General features: G+C 38.5%; 1 long non-coding RNA gene across 2 annotated transcripts; it reads right to left on the bottom strand.

Moving 5' to 3' along the window:
- Window positions 1-201: 201 nt before the first annotated feature.
- Window positions 202-22,035, bottom strand: LOC140704919 (uncharacterized). 2 transcript variants are annotated; one of them, XR_013542161.1, is made up of 5 exons: window positions 21,929-22,035; window positions 10,223-21,382; window positions 8,713-8,840; window positions 7,404-8,568; window positions 5,806-6,896 (listed from the first exon to the last, which is right to left on the bottom strand). It is a non-coding gene; the product is annotated as an uncharacterized LOC140704919 (long non-coding RNA). The 2 variants fall into 2 exon arrangements; XR_013542160.1 differs by lacking the exons at window positions 5,806-6,896; window positions 7,404-8,568 and adding an exon at window positions 202-4,563.
- Window positions 22,036-22,287: the final 252 nt, after the last annotated feature.

Raw genomic sequence — 22,287 nt, 5'->3', positions numbered from 1 at the left:
GGTTTATATTTTGTTGCGTATAAATCTCTTTTTCATAATGCTTTTATATAACATTTTAAATATAATGTTATTACTTTGTTAATATTTGAATAATTTGCTGTTCTTAGCTTTTAATGTTGTGTTCTAATTATGTAAGCCATCTTGGGTCCTTTTTAGGTGAAAGGCTGATTTACTACTATAATGCATTGTGGGTTTTTAGCTGATCTATTTTAAATTTATGTTGTAAGGTGTCTTGAGTCTCTCAAAGGAGAAAGGCAGGATATAAATTAAATAAGTAAATAATGTGTCAAGGGCACTGGCAAAAAAAGAAGAAGCTTCTTTTGTAAAATGTTCACATTTTTGTAATGTGATAAAACGAGTTCAGAATGCAGGTTGATCTCTGAAGTGAAGAAGTCACTCTCCAGTCCTGGTTTGCTTGCACTGGCTGCCTGTCTTTTTCTGTGCTGGGTTCAAGGTTTTGGTCCTATGGTTTTGGACCTTGATACCTCTCAGAATGCCTCTCCAAAAGATCTTTTGCTCAAACCACGAATCCTCTCAGGCCTTGTTGTTGTGGGGGGATGACACTGAGAGAGGCAGTGGTGGTGGCCCCCTCACTTAAGAACAGTTTTCCATCAGAGATACATCCAGCCCCCTTCCCACCAAACTTTCAAGAAATTACTTTAAAAGCACGGTTTGAAAAAGCCTTTAGGTACGTTTTCCCGCTCAGGTACCAGTCTGGAACTACGACTTAGTTTTATTGCAGTCACCATTACTTATTCAGTTAGTTAGGTATTTGAGTTGGTTATTTGTTCTTTCCCTTTTTTTATTTGGGTGGAAGATTGTATGAGTTTGCTTTTTGCTTTTGTCTGATGTTTATTTGTGTATACAACTACTGTACCCAGAGTAATAGATTTTCACTAAGTGGAACGGTATAAAATGTATTAAACAAGCAAACAAACAAACAAAGTGAGAATGAATACTTAGCCCAACAGATATGCAGTGAAATACAATTCTTACCTTCTCTCTTTTCATGACACTGAACAAAATGTATGGTGTTTGTTGACAAGAATTAAACAATTCTTACGTAGTTAAATTCATTATAAAGAAACTATGAAGAAATAAAACATCCTTAGATATAAAACTTATAACTAAACTCAGTTTTGAATTATTGTAAGGCAGAGTCTGAAATGAGTAATCCCCCTTCTTCAAAACAGATCAACTCCCACTTAAGCCTGGAGCCATAGTTTTGAAAAACCCAGAAGGACATTTGTAAGAACCTCTGAAGGACACTGACATTTGGTACTACTCTTTCTGGCCTCTGATATCACATCAAAAATAGCTACAGAAGGTAGCTGATCCATGAGGAAACAATATCAGAGGCAGCAGAGTGGAAAAAGATCAGGAGCTCATCTCCTTTATCAGGAGCTGTTGGGAAGTACAATGAATATTGTCTTGTACAGCATCATTCTGTACAGAGAGAAAACAGAGCAATCAACAGCACACTGAGAATCCTAACAGCTAACAAAGATTGCTAAACCAATTTGAAAAATCAGCATATTTTTGTTTCAGTCCATGTCCCCCCACAACAGACACACGCTTTCAAGACTTCAGCAAGCATTTTTACACCTTTAATTTCCATCTTTTTGCCCAGTCGGCAAAAGCCTTTCACAAGTGCAATGAGTTTCCATTTCCTCTGACCTTTCTTATTTCTTTTTTGTTCCAGATAGATAGATAGATAGATAGATAGATAGATAGATAGATAGATAGATAGATAGATAGATAGATAGATAGATAGATAGATAGATAGATAGATAGATAGATAGATAGATAGATAGATAGATAGAAATACTGAAGTCTCTCCAAAATCCTGATGCATGTTTATCATCACAATGATGCACAAGTTCATAAGGAAAGAAATGGAAGCAGTGTTGGGGGTGTGAGGGCCAAGCTACACATGACAGATGGCACTTCTATCTTCAGTGCTGTTGGAATATCCTACTGGCATTCCCGCTCTTCAGCATTTTATTAGTCTGCCCACTGCAGTCATTTTTGCAGTTAGTTTTTAAGGTGTCACAATGTTTTTGTCTTTTTTGTTTTTGATGTTTCTTTTGTTTTGTTTGTTTGTTTGTTTGTTTTTGCTGATAAACTAGCACCAATTAACACAGCCACCTCTTCTAAAATTACAATTACATGTTACATTGCCATGGGTATGTGTTTATGTACTATATGCTTTGCCCTTTCCCATAGTTCCCTTCTCTTCCACAAGCACTCATGATGTATAAGCTATTATTCACTCCCAAACAATAGTAACTGGGTGTCTTTAAATATTCCCTTTGCATGGGGAGTATTCAGGCCATATTCTTCAACATATTGACATAACAGAAGGAAAGAATTTCCTAGAAACTGTACACGGGGTCACAGTCTGTTCCAATGGTAATCCAATAGATCCGTAGAGACTTTGGGCATATGTGATACACAGCTCTTTGTTACCGACTATAAGGTCTTCTGTCTTTAATCAATAGTATTGTTAATGAGTTTTAGCTGTTTTGAAACCCAGTGAACTTTGTCATTCGTATCCAAATGGAAGTTAACTCTGGACTTCAGTGTCATTAACATTTTTATCTCTATGTGGCCAAATTATTCACTGTCCTAGAACGAGAATGATTTGCATAAATATCTTCCATTTACAGTACTAGAAACAATACCCCTAACTTGCTCTTGTTCAAATACTTGCTTTGAAGGATTCTAAATGTATACACATTAATCTTTGAATCTTTGATTGTAAGAAGGGATTGTGTATTTTGCACCTAGCTTTTTAAAATCTATAGTTTTTTGTTACATCCCCACCTCACTTTCTAATCACATTTGTAAATTCTGGGAGTCTTCTTTCAAACCTTGGGTTTCTGTTGAAGTTTCTAATATATTTCATATAACTCATATAATTAAAATATTCAAATGATTTTTTAAAAAAGTAGATGTGTAGAAATCTTTGAAACTCTTGACACAGAAAGATTTTATCAGCTCTTCAAATGCCTATATACTCTTAGCAAGACAAGATGTTTCTTTTAAACTTGAAACACCTGAGCTTACGACATCACCCTATCCATTAACCTCTGTGTATTTGGCAAAGGCTTCGTTTACAGATTTCTGCTTTCCATTTATATGCCACCTTTTGGCCAAAGAGACTCAACTACCACCTGGTTTGCTTCAAAGGTTTAAAAACTGGGTCCCTACTGGTTTCCGCTGGTGAAATTGCTGTAGTTGTCCACACTTACATGATTAATTGTCCCGCTGCTAGAGTCCATACCACATTTCTCAGTAAGTTCAATTTTTACTGGGAACACGGCCCCACCCTCTTGATACCACCCTCTTACTCACACTTCCCTTCATCTTCTTTTAAAGTTTGTTTAAATTTTTCAGAAGTTATGTAGTGCTTGTCTGATACAGAGCCAAATTTAATAATTATCATTTAAAAACAGAAAAATTATTTAGAGGAGGGGAATCAACAGGTACTCTGTTGAAGGGAACTATCCTGCTCTAACACCATGCCTGCTGCTGCTGCTTTGGAGTAAAATAAGCCATCACAAGTGTCAGAAAATGGAGAAAATTGATGCTAGCAAAATGCAAAATACAGTGGTGCCTTGAGATGTGAAGTTAATTTGTTCTGGATGATGGTTGTAACTCATGTTGGTTGTAACTCAAGTCGGTTGTAACTCAAAGCACCATTTCCCATAGGAATACATTGAAAGCGATTAATCCATTCCGGCCATTTTTGGTTGTATCTCAAGGTGCTGGTTGTACCTCAAAGCATTAGTTTCCATAGGAACTAATGCAACAGCGGTTAATCCATCCACTACCACTAGGGGGGACTCTTTTTTTAACCTAAGATGTCCTCTAAGGTTAAAAAAAGGACAGGAAAGGAGGGAGGGATGGAGGGAACAATGGGAAAAAGAGGCCTTTTTTCTAGTTGTATCTCAAAGCACCGGTTGCAAGTCAAAGAAAAATGTTGCAACCAGAGCTGGTTGTAACTCAAATTGGTTGCAAGTCAAGATGGTTGTTAAGTCGAGGCTGTAAACTGTCTTCCGCTGAACAAAAAGAAAGAAATGGGAAAAGACTGGGTTTCCCTATGCTTAGTCATCAGTAAACACATCATTTTTAACTGTGCCAACTCATGGGGTAAACTGTAACTTTCCCCATATTTATCTTTCCAATAAGTCTGTGGGACAGATTAGGCTGAGAGACAATGACAATCACCCAAACAACTTAACAGCCATGACTCTTGAGCCTATGTCTTCTGAAAACTAGTCGAGCATTTTAACCACTGTACCACATTGGCTCTACACAAATTCAGTGTTATGGGGGTGACCATTCCAAACCTCCCTCCTTCAATTTTAATCTGAAAAACCCATGTGGAAATTTCCATGGGGCTTATACTGACTACTGCCCATGCACTAGTTTCAGGGTCACACTATAGCTAGTGAATTGAGAACAAGAGCGCCCACCTCCCATTGCTAATTAACTCCTCTCTTCTTTTTCCTGGCTGTGGCTCAAGCTTCTTCCATGTCTTCACTATCAGCTACAAAACTGTCAAATAGATCAAACAAAACAGTTAAAGCTGCTAAAATAATGTAAATATAAAATTAATTGAGTCATCATATTAATGGTGTTTTGTCTGCAACGGGTTAAACATTGAAGATTAGCCTAATTAGTGAAAATGGTTTATTTCCAGGCTCTAGTATGGAGGTAATATCTGTCTCCTCACCATCTCTCTCCTTAGCCTGGCTATGAAAAGTCTTGCCCAGGAAAACATTTCCAAAAGGACCCGAAACATACAGCTTTGAGGAGAATGGTTTCATCCAGTGTAGGAGGACCAATGGGGAGAAAGGTGGGCAACAGAGGTGCCTGATTAAGTGCTGAGAACTGACTATTAGTGGTCATCTCAGGGGTCTCTTGAAATCTCTTTCCAATCCTAGTTACAATAGTTTTCTTTACTTTTCATTTCATTTCTATGTTTTGCTTCTGCTTTTCTTTTCTTTAACGGGCAAGTTACACATTACAAATATCACACCCTGAGAATCTGAAAGCATATTAGCTTTCTAGTTACAAAATTCAGCATTGCTCCTTGCCTAAGCAATCATGCTTAAAGCTTGTGTTTATCTCCTGATTTGATTACAAATCAAAGCAAGCTAATTTGTAAGCTAAAGGAAGTAGGCAAACTTCATTTGTGACAATCAGATGTCTTTAGGCAACTAAGGAATACCTACTTCCAAGTCCACCATATCCCTAAAGTTTAATATGATCTGGAAGTCACCATTTTACTTTCTCTGGCATATCTAGCACATGAGATGGTACACAGAAGTAAGCCACGGAACTATTGAGCAATTTCATAGCTGCCTTTATGCCTATCCTGAGGGCCAGCCCAAGACCTTGATTGAAAATACAGTGGTGCCTCGACTTACAAACATCCCTACTTGCGACCATTTCAAGTTACAACCAGCTCTGGCCACAACATCTTGCTTCTACTTGCGACCGGAGCTTCCACTTAGGAACAGAAAAAGGCAGGTGAAAAAGGCGGGAAATTCAAATTTCTAACTGTAGGTGGAAATGAGACTGCTTCTTTGTAGCTCTTTCACTGTGGGTCATCGTTGGAGGCTTGGGACTGCCTCCTTCTGTTTCTGAATGTGTGTGTGTGTGTGTGTGTGTGTTTTCAGGGAGGCTTCGGGCTGCCTTGTAAGGTAAGGAGCTGTTTTCTGCTTTTTAAAAACTGTTCTGGGTGGGTTTCGCAGCATGGTTTTCAGCTGGGGAGGGTATGTTTCTGTGCTGTTGTTTGTTTTTTTTTTTTTTTTTTTGGTGATTTTCTTGCAGCCCCAGTGCAAGGGCTTGCTTTGCTGTTTATTTATGCTTTTTGTTGTTTTTGTTTTTTTTAAGACCCAGCCACGGAGCTAGCTTCACTGTTTGTTTTTGGTGTTTTTTTAAAGCCCCACTCACAGAGCTTGCTTCACTGTTTGTTTTTGGGGTTTTTTAAAAAATTCCCAGCCACGGAGCTTGCTCCGCTGTTTATTTTGGTGTTTTTTTTTAACCCCAGTGCCTTCCGTGTGTGCTTGCTGTGTGCTTAATTTGGGGGGAGGCATTTTCCGAAACGGATTAATCGCATTCCAATGCATTTCAATGGGAAATGGTGCTTCACCTTATGACCATTTTGAGTTACATCCATCTTCTGGAACGGATTATGGTCGTAAGTCGAGGCACCACTGTATGTCTCCATGTTCCACCTATGGTAGCCACAAACTGCATTCTTCTATTCTGCATTTTATTTAGATTTCCATATCTAAGTCTAGGTTGGTTAGGGTGTGGAATGGCACAACATTCATATTCAGAATTTGGATTCAGAATTTGAAATTACAGCCCTTCAGATTCAGAATTTAGAATTTGCAATCATAAAAATTCAGTATTTCTGCATATCCAAAATTCTGTTATGGTCAATACAAATACTGTACAGTCATTATTTTCCTCTTAAAAACACACAAACAGTCAAAACCTTTTAAAAGAATTTCCTGGTGTCCTCTGACAACCAACATTCAGCAGTGCCTAGGAATTAAGACATGACTGTAATGGGTGTACTGATTGAACCCTGAACAGTGAAAACCACCAACAGCATTAAGGGAGCAGATGACAAGTTGTACTGAGGAGTGGGCAACTACTTTAAGTTCTAGTTTGGATATATCTGGAACTATACCAAATAAAGATTTTAAATTTTTTTTGTGATTTCTATATATTTCTGATTCTGAATGCACATCCCTACTGATGGAGGACCTGTGCAGGGCTAGTCCAGCCAGGTGTGCCAAGTGCCCTGATTCTACTGAGTAGCATATCTTTTAGGATGTTAGCCTCAGGAAATCTACCAACTTCCTTTGGCCCTGCTGTTACATACAGCACTGATGTTACCTGTCTGTCATGGGTTGGAGGGAAAGTTCCATCCTATGGGGAGTGGAAGGCGGGACATCAGGAGGAGGGGCTGTACTGTATATATATGTGGAACTTGTGAGGAGAAGCTGGAGAAGAGCTGAGAGAAGAAGCTTGAGTGGGAGTCTGTGTGTCAGACAGGGTACTACTGTGTGTCAGTCAGTACCAACCTGATAGGTTCAGGTGTATGTATGGGTAGCCAGAACTGATAGGTTCAGGGTCTGTGCTTTAGTTAAATGCGTTCTGTGTGAACCAAACTAGTGTATGTATGATTGAGACTAAGCCACGTTACTGTATCTTATTCATTTGATCATTTTATTTTCCCTGTGTGTTATGTAAATAAACCTTGTTCTTTTATTTGTTAAAAATCCATCCCTGGTCTGTGTGACTTCTTATAGGGAATGGTTGGTGGCAGCTTAGTGAAACTGTGGCATATCCCAGTAGGTCTGGGGTTGTCACACCTGCTATATGTTGAGGCTGATAATGAGGTCTTACTGCCTCATTGCCAGTTAATGTAGTTCTGAATCCCATCATGAGCTGACCTAGTCCTGCACAATTTTTTTATCAGAATCATAGTTGTTATTACATATACGTCTGCTACCTCAGTTTAAATTCTTCCAGCAAAAATTACAACATTCTTTACTCTGTAAGTAGCAAAGGACTCAACACTGTGTTCATGCTAATTTTATCAAGTTCAAAAAAGGCAGGGGAGGGGATTTCTTCACATAACAGTATATTCTGTAATTTGCTAAATGGATTAATCTGGTCACTTGGAAATTTGTTGGGAACTAATGTACCCTATACCACATATGGGGAAAAAATGTCAGCAAGGTTTTGAAAATCATAGCAAATATAGGAGAGCATAGGGCTTCTCACTGGACACCTTAAGAAACATACTATAAGAATGAATTCCTATAACATCAACGTTCATAAAGGATATGGCTGATTCTGGAAAGCAGTAGATTTTGGAGAATGTACTTGTATCAAAATGTACACCTAATATCTGGAAACATTATTCTTTACATGTAAGAAAAATCATGGAATCTGTCAATGTCAACTGAAAAATGACATCTCATAAGAAGAACAGAGTATGGTTTCAAAGTGGACCATCCATTTGGAGACATAGCCCAACAAATTCTGCAGTAGAAGAATGCATTTGTGCTGCTTATTTTTTTTCCCAACAAAATCTAAGTGGATTTAATTAGCAGATGTGTTATTTTTAATATTTTGTCCCCAATTTTCCTGTTACAAAGCAGAATAGTTGCTGAAGTGAATTAAAATAATTTCAAGAAATAGCATAGTATAAACTTGTCATGAAGAATGACTTTCTGTATGGAGGACGAATTAGCTCAAGATTGGCACTTAACATAGAAATACAATATTTACAATGAGCTACATCTTGCTGAGGAAGGAAGGAAGGAAGATATTTGGATATATTAAATGATAGATTAAAAACTACACATTTTTGCCATTACAGAATGCAGACATGCTGCAAATATAATTACAAAACAGTTTTCTATTAAACAATCTCTTTGCTCTGAAGCAGTACATTTAAAAAATAAAAATAGAGGACAACAGAAGACATTTGATTGTAACTCATCAGACCATCTTTGGTAAGATTCGGTTCTGTTGAGGAGAAAAAAATCTCATCAACATAGAAACCACTTGCTCAACTGTTGTGAAAGCAGTACTATCCCATGAAGAAAAGTCACATTCTGCTTGTGCAATGATAGCACATGAATCCCACATTAGGACACAGGTGAGACTTACCACTCAGTGAAGGCTCAACTAGGTATCGTTCTAGAATATCAGAACCTGGGGCTGATCCAGAAGTGTATTTCTTTTGTTCCAGGGCTTTCTTGGTCATGGGCCTGATGGAGTAACTCCTGACTTATTTTCTGAAAGAGAGAAAACCAGGAATAGTCAAGGGAAGTTTTCCTTGCTTTCCTACAGAGAACATACAGGATGGCTAGAATAAAATCAAGAATGTAGTGGCTTTTTTCTAAACATCAAAGTCTATGCTTTCTTCCTCTCAGCTGCACAGGGAGGCAAAACATGAGTAAAAGGTTCTTTTCAGAGTCTGTGTAACTTATGGGGATTGAATTCATTGAACAAATACATCCAATTCTTAACATAAGCCATGTGCAAACATCCTATAAAGTGTCTGGAGAACATTTGGCTTATCCATACACCAAAGAATCGTTCCTTTCCCTTCAAAATGTTCTGATCAGTTGTTTTTTCCTGTACTCAGGCTTTTGTGTTTGCATGTACATGTGCACCACAGGATGAAAACAGGATGTGGGTTACTAGTGTCACCTGAAGTTGATATCTGAACACAGAGGGCAAGGATAGGAAACTGAAATAAGAAGCCATCCATCTTCCAGAGTACCAAGAAGCAGGTGGTTTGGCTTACATAAACAAACAGCAAGAGACAAAACAGCCATGGACACCCATAGCCTTACATTTATTCAAAATGTAAGCAAATTAAATATACACACACTATCCAAGGCATTACAAACTTGGCACTAATCAACTTGGATTAACGATGGGTTGCACGTAAATCAGCTGCATTGTCAAAACACTGCTCCTTTAATCCCTGGTAAATGATGGGGTTTATAAGAACAGATTTTTATGGATCACTAAAGATTGTTTAAATATACATGTGGAAAGGAGTTTAAGTGTTAATCCACCACTGTTTCAGTAAACTTGATGTCTGTCATTGGTCTCTGCTATGATCTGTCACCTAATCATTTAATAAACTCACAGCTAGTCTAAACTCGTCTATGTTGGAAACCAATTTTGGATTTATACTCATAAGTTTCATGTGACAGGCAGCACAAAATATGTATACTCACGCTCAAGGTCTTCTCAACATATTAGTAGGGGGGAAACTCTGTTGGTTCCTCTCTTTTTTAACAGTTTGTTTTCAACAAACCTATTCCTGCTGGCAAGCAACTCTTTATAGACCAATAGAGAAATAGATCCGCCTGAGGATATTTGTACTAGGTACTTTGTAAATGGGATGGTGTTTTATTGAAATCCGAGTCATACATCTGCTTTGCTTTATCAACAAAACATGCAAACATGCTGATGGTTCCAGTCCAAAAATCTATTTGTAGGCTAAGAGGAAATACAGAAAGTTCATGTAATTGGTAAAGGGAAATCCATATGTGCTTTTTGTCTGAGGTTTCTTGTGGGGCTGCTCATGACTACACTGTTCTTAATCCTTAAATGATGGCATTTTGATGTTTAATGTTAAACACAGATGTGACTAACTCACCATAAATGCAAAATTTTCAAGCAAGACCTTTGCTATCCAATATTAAAATGCACATGACTCATCTCCAATCCATCATAGTCTTCCCTTCTTCCTTTTCCAGATCCAGAAATGTTCAAGATGCTTACTCACTGTAAGAGTAAGTGTCTCTAAAGAGAATTGAAAAGAGAGAAGTGAACACCTCACAAAAAATCTTTTCAGTTGGGATGTGCTCCTCCATGTTTTTTCTACTGCAAATTCCAGAATTCAAGAATTTCTCAAGCAGTATTCTGGGAGTCTCAGCACACAAACACATATCAACAGACTGATAAATTTTGTCCTCAGCCCCAAAGAAGGGCCTTTGGGTTATCTACCTTCAACACTGTCATTCTCACAGCATTCCAAAAGCAAGTGTCCACAGTGCTTCCTAAGAGTTGTAGTCCTTTGGTCACTGCCCTTCAAAGATCCTAATGGGCAGCAAGACTGCAACTACCACTATCCTCCATGCCCAGGAGGGTGTGGCTCCAGTAGTTGGTAAACCACGCCTGCCATCACATGACTGGGTTTCTGGGCTGCAGTCTAAAAACGCAAAAGAGCACACACCTCCTCAGTATATGCCTCACACTCTTTGTTATTTATTTACTGTGAAGATTTATAAGACACCTTTTAAGGTAAAACTTCCTGTTGTGGCAGAAAACAAAGGTTAAATCTGTAAGCGGCAGTAGATGATTGATTATTGCTATGAGAGCAGTCTTCTTCATGGATTGCTGCCTTGTCATGGGAAAGGGGCTTGAGTAATTTAGAGAAACTATGGGGTATGCCATGCAGGGACACCCAAGACAGAGAGGTCATAGTGGAGAGTTCTGACTAAACACGATCCACCTGGAGCAGGAACTCGCAAGCCACTCCAGTGAACTAGAATGGATGAGAATAGTGAATTCAATTCAGATGATTATTATATCTACTATTGTGGGCAAGAAGCCTGTAGAACAAATGGAGTAGCCCTCATAGTCAACAAAAGAGTGGGAAACGCTGTACTGCGATACAATCTCAAAAATGATAGAATGATTTCAAATCAAATCCAAGGCAGACCTTTCAACATCACATTAATTCATGTTTATGCACCAACCACCAATGCTGAAGAGGCTGAAATGGACCAATTCTATGAAGACGTCTAGAACTGACACCAAAGGAAGATTTTCTTCTCATTATAGGGGACTGGAAAGCTAAAGTAGGGAGTCAAGAGATAAAAGGAACAACAGGAAAGTTTGGCCTTGGAGTTAAAAACAAAGCAGGGCAAAGGCTAATAGAGTTTTGTCCAGAGTACAAGCTGGTCATCATAAACACTCTTTTCCAACAACACAAGAGGCGACTCAACACATGGACATCACCAGATGGGCAACATCGAAATCAGATTGATTATGTTCTCTGCAGCCAAAGATGGAGAAGCTCAATACAGTCAGCAAAAACAAGACCTGGAGCTGATTGTGGCTCTGATCATCAGCTTCTTATAGCAAAATTCAAGCTTAAACTGAAGAAAGTAGGAAAAACCACTGGGTTAGTCAAGTATAATCTAAACCAAATCCCTTATGAATACATAGTGGAAGTGAAGAACAGATTTAAGGAACCATATTTGGTGGACAGAGTGCCTGAACAACTATGGATGGAGGCTCGTAACATCATACAGGAGGCAGCAACAAGAACCATCCCAAAGAAAAGAAAATGCAAGAAAGCAAAGTGGCTGTCCAACGAGGCCTTACAAATAGCAGAGAAGAGAAACAAAATGAAAGGGAAATAGGGAATGTTACAGAAAATTGAATGCAGACTTCCAAAGAATAGCAATGAGAGACAAGGGCTTTCTTAAATGAACAGTGCAAAAATATAGAGGAAAATAACAGAAAGGGAAAAACCAGAGATCTGTTCAAGGAAATTGGAGATGTTAAAGGAACATTTTGTGCAAAGATGACATGATAAAGGACAAAAATGGTAGGGACTTAACAGAAGCAGAAGATATCAAGAAGAGGTGGCAAGAATATACAGAGGAATTATACCAGAAATATTTGGATATCCCGGACAAGCCTGATAGTGTGGTTGCTGACCTTGAGCCTATGCTCAAAATCCTACAAGGTAGGCTTCAGCAGTATGTGGTCCGAGAACTCCCAGAAGTACAAGCTGGATTTCGGAGGGGCAGACGAACTAGAGACCAAATTGCTAACATGAGCTGGATTATGGAGAAAGCCAGAGAGTTCCAGAAAAACATCTACTTCAGCTTCATTGACTATGCAAAAGCCTTTGACTGTGTGGATCACAGCAAACTATGGCAAGTCCTTAAAGAAATGGGAGTGCCTGACCACCCTATCTATCTCCTGAGAAATCTATATGTGGGACAGGAAGCAACAGTTAGAACTGGATATGGAACAACTGATTGGTTCAAAATTGGGTAAGGAGTACGACAAGGCTGTATATTGTCTCCCTGCCTATTTACTGTAACTTATATGCAGAATACATCATGCGAAACGCAGGACTGGATGAATCCGAAGCCGGAATTAAAATTGCCGGAAGAAATATCAACAACCTCCAATATGCAGATGACACCACTGTGATGGAAGAATGTGAGGAAGAATTAAAGAACCTCTTAATGAGGGTGAAAGAGGAGAGCACCGAAAATTGGTCTGAAACTCAACATCAAAAAAACTAAGATCATGACCACTGGTCCCATCACTTCATGGCAAATAGAAGGGGAAGATATGGAGGCAGTGACATTTACTCAAGTACTTTCTTTCCCCTTGTTCCCCAGGTGGTCGTATATATCTTATAGTCAACATTCAAGAGAGAGATTGGTCTGTAATTCTTAATTTATTTATTCTCCATCCCCGCTTTGTGTATTAAGGAGATATGTGCCTCTTTCCATGAATCCGGGATTTCCCCTCTAGTTTCAATGTCTTCTATTAATTTCTTGATATGTGGACTTAAAATTTCTTCCTATGCTTTGTAGTATTCAGCTGGGAGTCCATCTGGTCCAGGGACTTTCCCATTTTTCTGTTTTTTCCATGCTTCTCCAATTTCCCTCGCCATAATTGGTTTATTTAAGTTTTCCAATTGTTGAGAACTAAATCTCCAGTCCAGAAGTTTATTCAGATAATTCCATTGTTTCTCCTGTTGAATCTCTTTCTTTTTATAAAGATTGGTATTAAAGTTTTTAATTTCTTTTTCAATTTCCTTTTGTTTGTATATTTCCTTTCCTTCCTTATCCAATATTCCATTAACCATTGTTTTTTCTTTCTTTTTTATTATATATGCTAACCATCTTCCTGGTTTGTTGGCATTTTGGAAAAAAAATGCCTGGCGAAGGCAAATTTTCTTCCCCGTTTCTTCTTGTTCTAATAAGTTAATTTTATGTTGTAATATATTTATCTTTTTTATTAGGTACTTAGCTGTAGGTTTTTTTAATTACATTTCTTCTTTCTTTAAAGATATTATTAGTATTTGGTATTGTTTATTTTTCTTTTTTCTTTTGTGCATTAAATTCTATTGCAAAGCCACGAAAAAAGGCTTTAGCTGCATCCCATATTGTTGTCATCTCTATAGCCTGAGGTTTATTAATTAGAAAGAAAAATTCTAGCTCTTTTTTAATTTTAGTCAAAAAGATCTCCTTTCTCAATAAGCGAGTATTTAATTTCCAACATCCTCTTCTTACTGCTTGTCCTAAAGTCATCAATATAATAATAATAATAATAATAATAATAATAATAATAATAATAATAATAATAATAATAAATTATTATTATTATTATTATTATTATTATTATTATTATTATTATTATTATTATTATTATTATTATTATTAATTGTCATTGTAAGTATATACACAGTATATCCATACAACGAAATTCACAGACACCCAGAGACCAGACACATGCACACACATAAAATTCCCCAAACACTCCCCACCCACAAAACTCCCCCACTAAAAATACAAACATCTACACCGCAGGCCAAGTAACACAGTCCAACTAATTATTCACTACTGGTGGTCTTTAAGCTCATTATTAATTGCAATTATAGCTCTGGGATAAAAACTATTCAGAAAACGTGTGGTCCGAGTCTTAATTGTTCTATACTGTATCTTCTGCCAGACGGTAACAGTTCAAAAAAGTTATAAGCAGGATGGGAAGAGTCTCTCAGGATGCTGTGTGACTTCCTCAGACAGCGGGATGTGAAGATATCATCCAGGATTGGTAGCTGGAGCCCGATGATATTCTGGGCAATTTTAATGGTTCTCTGTAGAGCTTTTTTGTCCGCTACAGAGCTACTCCCAAACCATGCCAGAATGCCATAGGTTAGGACACTCTCAATGGTGCTAAGATAGTACGACAGAAGTAAATACTGAGATAAATTTAACTTGCTGAGCATTCTCAGGAAATACAGCCTCTTCTGTGCCTTCTTCATTAGCATGTTGGCATTTATAGTCCATGAGAGGTCCTCTGAGATGTAAGTACCCAGAAATTTAAAACTACCAACTCTCTCCACTTCCTCACTGTTTATGTACAGTGGTAAGTGTACATTTCTCATATTGGGTTGTGATCTGCATATGTACTCGGTAATATTTCAATTTCTTCCACCTCATGTGTCATTTCCACTGAAATCCAGCAGTTATCTATTCTTGACTATGAATTGTGTCTATATGAATAAAATGTATAATCTCTTCTCTGAGGATACCTGCTTCTCCATATAACAATTAAATTTATTTTTTCTGCCATTTCCAGAGACACCTTGGGGGTCATATTTCTTGTTCTTTTCCTTCTGTTTCCATTCGCCGTCGAAGTATCTTTTTGTTTGTCAATTATTGTGTTAAAATCTCCCATGATACACATTTTTTGTTCTGGCCTTTGTATGAGCTGGTTCTTCAATTGCTAATAAAATTTTTTGTTGTGAAACATTATTGTCAGAGGAAAGTAAACAAATGAGTTTGTAGATCTGACATCAGGATCCTGAAGACCAACCTAATCTCTGCCCCCAATCCCTAAACTGCTAGAATTTATATACAAACACCATTTTCAAATTTTGACAATTTAAATTCTCCCACCTTGATTAATGCTGCAGATTGACACAGGCTCTTTCTGTCTTCTTTCATGTAATCTGTTTGAGCCAGTGCATGCATGCAGGAAGGAAAGGTGGTTTTTCCTAGAAGGAAAACCACCCTTGATTTATTTGATCAGGTTTAGATACTTGCTGTCTTTATTAATATGCCCCTCAACATAGACTCTTGAATGGGAAATGTCTTTGAGTCTTCCAGAGGTCACCATGTTTAATCACCCAAACCCCAACCTGCATTGGAAAACTCATAACATTTCACCATTGTCTTTTTCTTGCGAAGTAGTGGAAAGAAAAACTACTAAGTCAATCAGAAGCAGCAGCCCTTGCCCATACAGACATGTGGGTGGGCTAGCTTCAAACAACTTCCACTGCCACCTTTGTCCTCTTCCAAATCAGATCTGCTTTATGTCTTTCATTTCTTTGGTAGGGTCTCCCTGTACGCTTAGGAAGAACGGCAAAGCGAGATGAATGCCAGCCCCTAAAGCAGGAAGCAAGGCAAAATAGAAAGAAACCAGTTCAGTTCAGATACAGTTAAATGTTAACTTTGCTCCAATGGCCTAATACCGCACAGGAAGGTTTAGTAATACTGAGCATTACAAATGCATTTCCAATATAGCAAATTAATGGCAGTAATTGGGCTCCTAGGTGTAGGCTACAGATTTCCATTTTGCAGATACATAAAGCACTCTGTAATGCTTTGCTTTTATTTAACTGTGAAGTATATTGATTCATTCATTTGTTGAGATTATTTAAGAATACATTTCAACTGTATTGCATATTCACACTGAATAATAAGTGTTTAACATACATACAAATCACATCTACATTTAATACCAAATAAAAGATCGAGGCTAACTGAGAACTAGGGTCCCAGGAGAAGATAAACCTGAAGACAACTCCCTGGAGTGCTTCAAAGCAATTGTCAGTAAGGCTTAAAAAAAACCATTCTACATCGCGTATTGCTCAGAAGAGAGTTGATTATTCTACAAGGCAACACAGGAAGGACATTGGCACAAATGGAAAACAGACTGTGAGAAAAACAGCTGCCCATGATGCACATGGTGAAAAAGATGGAGCACCCCAGGACTCTTGAAAGGCAGCCTTACGTCCTGCCTTATTGCCAGAAGCTGCTGTTTCTCTTAAACAAATCTCCCCCACCCAGCTCTGGAATACAACTCCCATCATCCTTGTTGCTTCAAAATGATTCCTCTTCCCTTCAAGACACCTGAAGGGGAGATGAATGCTATCTTCCATGATCGAAAATGAACTTTGTGTCCCAGAGAGCTTGAGATAAGTGCAAAGAATTTAAGAAAATGCATGGTATTATGTTGGCTGAGCAACATTACCAGTCCTTACCAGTGCTTACATGCATAGAAACCACTTGCAAAATTAGAAGTGGCAGGGGTAAACCTGAGCAGTTTTATCACACATATAATACACTGAGTAGTATCTCCATGCCAATAAAAAGTCTACACCATCCTATCACTGCTCATGGATGGCTTCATAAGATCATTATATTCGTTCTTCTTAAACTTAACTTTCCATTGCATCTCACCTTAAGGGTCTTCTGTGGGTTTCCATGAGTGATCTCTAGTATGCCAGCATGCTGACTTTCAAGGCAAATTTGTTTGTAGCAGGAACTATCCTACAAAGATGATAGTGCTTTCCTGTCTATAGACTGCTGTAGGCAAATTTCATATTTCTATCCCTCTCTTAAGGGGGACATGGTGGCGCTGCTGGTTAAACCTCAGAAGCCTCTGTGCTGCTGGGTCAGAAGTCCTGCAGTCGTAAGATCAAATCCATGCGACGGAGTGAGCTTCCGTTGCTTGTCCCAGCTCCTGCCAACCTAGAAGTTCGAACGCATGTAAATGCAAGTAGATAAATAGGTACCACCTCGGTGAGAAGGTAACAGTGTTCCGTGTCTGGTTGCGCTGGCCACATGACCACAGAAACTGTATTCAGACAAGCGCTGGCTCTATGGCTTGGAAACGGGGATGAGCACCGCGCCCTAGAGTCAGACACAACTGTACTAAATATCAAGAGGAACCTTTACCTATCCCTCTCTCAATCCTTTCCATAATGACATCCTAGGATTGACGAAATCGACCAAGTCAATCAAATTTCCTTTGCAAACTAATTTATGGCATATTATTACTATCTTCTAGGTTTATCCACTGCCAGTTTAGAAGCTACAAACAGAAATTTGTTTTCTTGGCCTAATTATATGTTTAACACTCACAAATTAGATTAAGTCAACCCACTTTCATCTGCAGCCTAATTTATGGCATGTCATATTCCTTCAAATCTATTACTGCCAGGCTTGTGGAGTTTTCTAAGAAATTACAAATAGCAATAAAATAAAAGGGAGCCTTATGGTCAATACAAAACGAATTACAAATGCAAAAGTAGGTTATACATCTTTTAAAAATGTGCCTGGTGAAATCTATACTTCCAAGAACTTTTGGACTTTAAGTTCTCCACACTGTTACAAGCCTGATGAAGTGGACTTGATCCACGAAAGTGCATGTATTATATTATATATAATCTATATCATATAATACATGCGCTTTCGTGGATCAATATATATATTTGGTGGTCTATAAAGGTATTGCTTACTCTTTCATTTGTACAAATAGCAAGTTGTCATTTGAGTCTGATTATATTTTCCTTAGGTGTTCTTAGTAAGCTATCACTGTTCCCTCATTTGTACTGTATGAAGCATAATGCAAATCAGATGCAGAAATCTGATTTGTTTTATGCTTCTGGAACTAAAAGCTAAAATGCATAAGAATGACAATGAAAAACCAGGAACATAACATGGCATGTTCACCAGTGTCTTGGTATGTGGATGCATGTCTCAGCACTATCTCAGCAGCATGCTTTGAGGCCTGAGACCTGTCTATACAAGTCTAAAATGATGTGATGCTCATCGCCTAGAAGAAAAATTGGTTGCTGAAACTGACAGTTCATAAGAATCCCTTATCTTCAGTTAGAAAAACCTACTTCATTCTTCCTTTGATAATTCTCATAATTTAAGGGCTATCTCCAGGATTCAATTGACATTTGATTTAACAATGACCAATTTGCAGACGCCTCACTCAGGGAAGAAAAATGATAGCTTAGAAATCCCACTACCATAGTTCAGTTTTGCCACCATTAAAGAAATCTGATAGAAAGTTTTGTATTTTGGTACAAAGGGAAAGATAATGTCCAATTGCTAAAGAGCGATGGACTTTTGAGTTTGGGTATGGCTAACCTTTCACCACAAGGGATGTGGTGGCGCTGCGGGTTAAACCACAGAAGCCTCTGTACTGTAAGGTCTGCAGATCTTCAGCTGTAAGATCAAATCCACGTGACGGAGTGAGCGCCCGTCACTTGTCCCAGCTCCTGCCAACCTAGCGGTTCAAAAGTATGCAAATGCAAGTAGATAAATAGGGACCACTTCGGTGGGAAGGTAACAGCATTCCGTGTCTAAGTCGCACTGGCCATGTGACCACGGAAGATTGTCTTCGGACAAACGCTGGCTCTATGGCTTGGAAAGGGGGATGAGCACTGCCCCCTAGAGTTGAACACGACTGGACAAAAATTGTCAAGGGGAACCTTTACCTTTACCTAACTTTTCACCCCATGAGTTGTACAGCATCAAGTTAGTTATGGAACTATAAGAATAATCATGGTATGATTGTCAAGAAATATAAGCACATGGTAACATTTCCTTCTAAAGATTCTTAGAGGAACGAGGAACAAATATAGAAATCTGGTATGCAGGTGCGTATTGTTCAGGGGTATCTCTAATTTCAACCTAGGCTTATAAATTAGTTTGGAAGGCTGGAAACTAAATTCAGACATGATCCAGACATCTTTGAACTTCAACAAATTCAAGGAACAATCCAACTTACACTCACAGAAAAATTCCAGACCAACTAAGTTTCTCATATTGTACTGGTTTTTACTGAACATCAACCACAGTTCAATCGGAATTGCTTGGTTTTATGAAAAAAGGCCAAAAAAAGAAAAAAGATGAGAAGAGCACAGATTTCTGTAACTTGACTTTAGGAGGTAGACCTATGCCCATGAGGGGGGCTGCTCAAAACTTCATTCACCAAACCAGTGCATGGAAGTGGTATGCATCTGTGTCTGTGTTAAATATTCACTAATAAAAATAAGCATATTACTGCCAAATTGACTGGGGAACTATTAGCAAGCACCTTTTAAGAAAGCTCACAAATAAGCTTTACCTTAGAATTGGCTGTGTAATTCTCTTTGTATTAGAGGAATATCTGCAGGTGCTTCCTGGAGGCTCTAAATAAAGGTTGAGGATTTCACCTTTATTTCTCCTCTATATGATACTTCAGATCTCACCCACATGTTGCGTGGCTTCTTTTATCTCTGAGGTGTAATTGCAGCTGGTGGCCTCAACACATTTCTATCATAGTCTGCAGTTCTGTGCCACTTTTAAGGTGCTCTGAATCTGATTCTATAAACTTAAGAGAGCACTTTGTTTCGCACAGATCCACATCAGGCTCTTCCGTAATGAAGGCACTAAAGGCATCTGTGAATAGGAGAAACTCCCCACCCAACAGTGCAAAGCGAACATGTTGTGTTGTTCATCTCTTAATACATCCATTCATCTGTGGAGGAATGCTGCTTAGTCTAAACACTATCTTCATAAATGTGTGGGTTCTAGCCAGACATGTTTAGGACAGGAATAGAAAATTATTTTATCATTATCATTGTCATTTGAGAACTGCAAAGTTGAAATGGACCCTATGGATCTCTCAAGGAGACACGGTGGGGAATCAAATTCCCAATCTCTGGCTCTGCAGCCAGACTCCTAAATCACCTATCCTGGAGATCATATTGCCCCTTGAAACCAGACAAGTGGGAGGGCTGAAAGACGTTGGAAAAGCTGTGCCCTTCAGTCCTGTCCCTCCCCGATGATGTCTTGTATCACGAAAGGGTAAGGCTTCGGCAAAGCACTGTTTGTTGGTTATCTCACAAGATCCTTCCTTCCTTCCTTCCTTCCTTCCTTCCTTCCTTCCTTCCTTCCTTCCTTCCTTCCTTCCTTCCTTCCTTCCTTCCTTCCTTCCTTCCAACAAACAGGTGATTGGGTCAGAGATGACAAACAAATATCTCCAGAAGCATCTATTCAGTGTGTGCACAGTGCTGATGGTACAACTGTGCAGGGCCATCTGATACCTGTGGATAAGGGTAACTGAAACCCCAAACAAGATTTATTTACTAAACTGTGTGACTGAAACATATTTTAGTCTCAATAATTACAGTGGGGGAAGTAAACATGAATTTATATCAGTCTAACTGAGATCAATGGAACTCAAATTAACCAGACTATACCCATTCTTGTGCAAGAAAATTTGTTTAAAACAGCACATAACAATACACTCCAGCAGAAGTACTCACAATAATTTCCCATGCTGTTGCCTAAAAATCTATTTGACTCAGGAACAAGAATGCTTTAAGAGAAAAATAACACTTCTTTCTTTCGTTCCGCTTCTCTTTTTTTAACAAAACATCAATTTGCAAATACACAAAGAACACTGTAATAAGTTTTTTTAATATAGAAATACTTACAAAGCATCGTATTGTGTCTCACTTTCTTATGCTTAGCATGTTTTGAGCAGTTCTGGAAAGGAGATTTATTCAGCTTTATTACATTCTTCAGGAAAAATAACTAAGTGCAACCCTATATCTTCTATGACATCTTTAATGTGGTTCTTTGGGATTGTAGATTTTTGTTGCTAATGCACACAGAACAGGAAGGATAGGGCTGAAAAATCAATACAACTGAATGAAATACTCACCCACAAGAAAGTGTGAATCTTTCACAGTTAAGGGCTCAAATTTACAGTCTGCATGCAAAGGAAATTCCCATATAAATGAATGATAGATTTACCTTGGCAGGAAATGAGAAGACAGACTTTTAAGACTATTGCACTTTGATGACAATCAGACATATTATGCAGAGAGGCAGAATATGCGATGAGAGAGATAGGACAATACCTTTCACCAGGAGGCCATTGAGATATCCTTGTCTATAACATCCTGCCAGATACCTGTACAACAAAACTAACAAAAATAGCAGAAAACACAATTATAGTGAAGAATTGGCTATTGTTGTAATTACTTTTTAAATTATTATTAGATAAAAACAACAATGTGGTGCAGTAGGTTACAAATTCTCATGTGTTTTCATCAGGAAGTACCGGGGGCCCAACCAAGACATCTTCGTAAAGAGCCAGTTGGTGCCTCCTCTTTTTCCTTGTACAAAAGCCAGCTCTATCAGCAGTTTTCTTTTTCCTCAAGACTGGTGATGGAACAATAGCCTCTACCACACCCAAAGGGAGGGAAGGCTGGGGTACAAGGCAGGCTGTGTAGGGCACACGCCTCTTTTCCCCAATGTTGCTGACACTTTCTAGTGGCTGCTGCTTTGAACAATCACTTCACTGTGCCTCATGGTAAGGTCAGCCATGGAAATAACTAGGAGAAATTGTGACTGGCCCAACACCATAGTTTATAACTGAGCAGATTTTTTTGCCTACATCTACAAATGCTCTGCTTGCATACATGACCACTGTAGTTCTTACTGGCATCAAAACCAAGAGGAAGATCTACCTTATACAGAGAGGAGGAAGTCAAGAACTTCAGTCATTCAAAGGGAAGAGGTGAAGTGTTCTTGATGATCCAGGAAACACTGGTTACCCATCTGGTGGACCTACAATGAATACAACTCAGCTTTTTTTATACTACAGTAACATGTGCACTCCAGTCCTTTGCATCCTTGTGCAGAAGAAAGCCTCACTGAACGTATTTCAATTGAATACTCCCATATAAGCATGCATCAAACTGCATCTGTATTTTCCTACATACAGTAGATATTCTCTGCAATATGCAAAGCAGAGTATCAGATTCTCATTATGTAAAATACTGAAATCTAGTGAGTGAATCCTGGCATTTGTAAACACCAGTCCACC

The sequence above is a fragment of the Pogona vitticeps genome, chromosome 2 (assembly GCF_051106095.1).
Source record: "Pogona vitticeps strain Pit_001003342236 chromosome 2, PviZW2.1, whole genome shotgun sequence".
In the NCBI taxonomy this organism is placed as follows: Eukaryota; Metazoa; Chordata; class Lepidosauria; order Squamata; family Agamidae; genus Pogona; species Pogona vitticeps.
The sequence above is the reverse complement of the archived record's forward strand: the minus strand, read 5'-3'. Positions and strand labels throughout refer to the sequence as shown.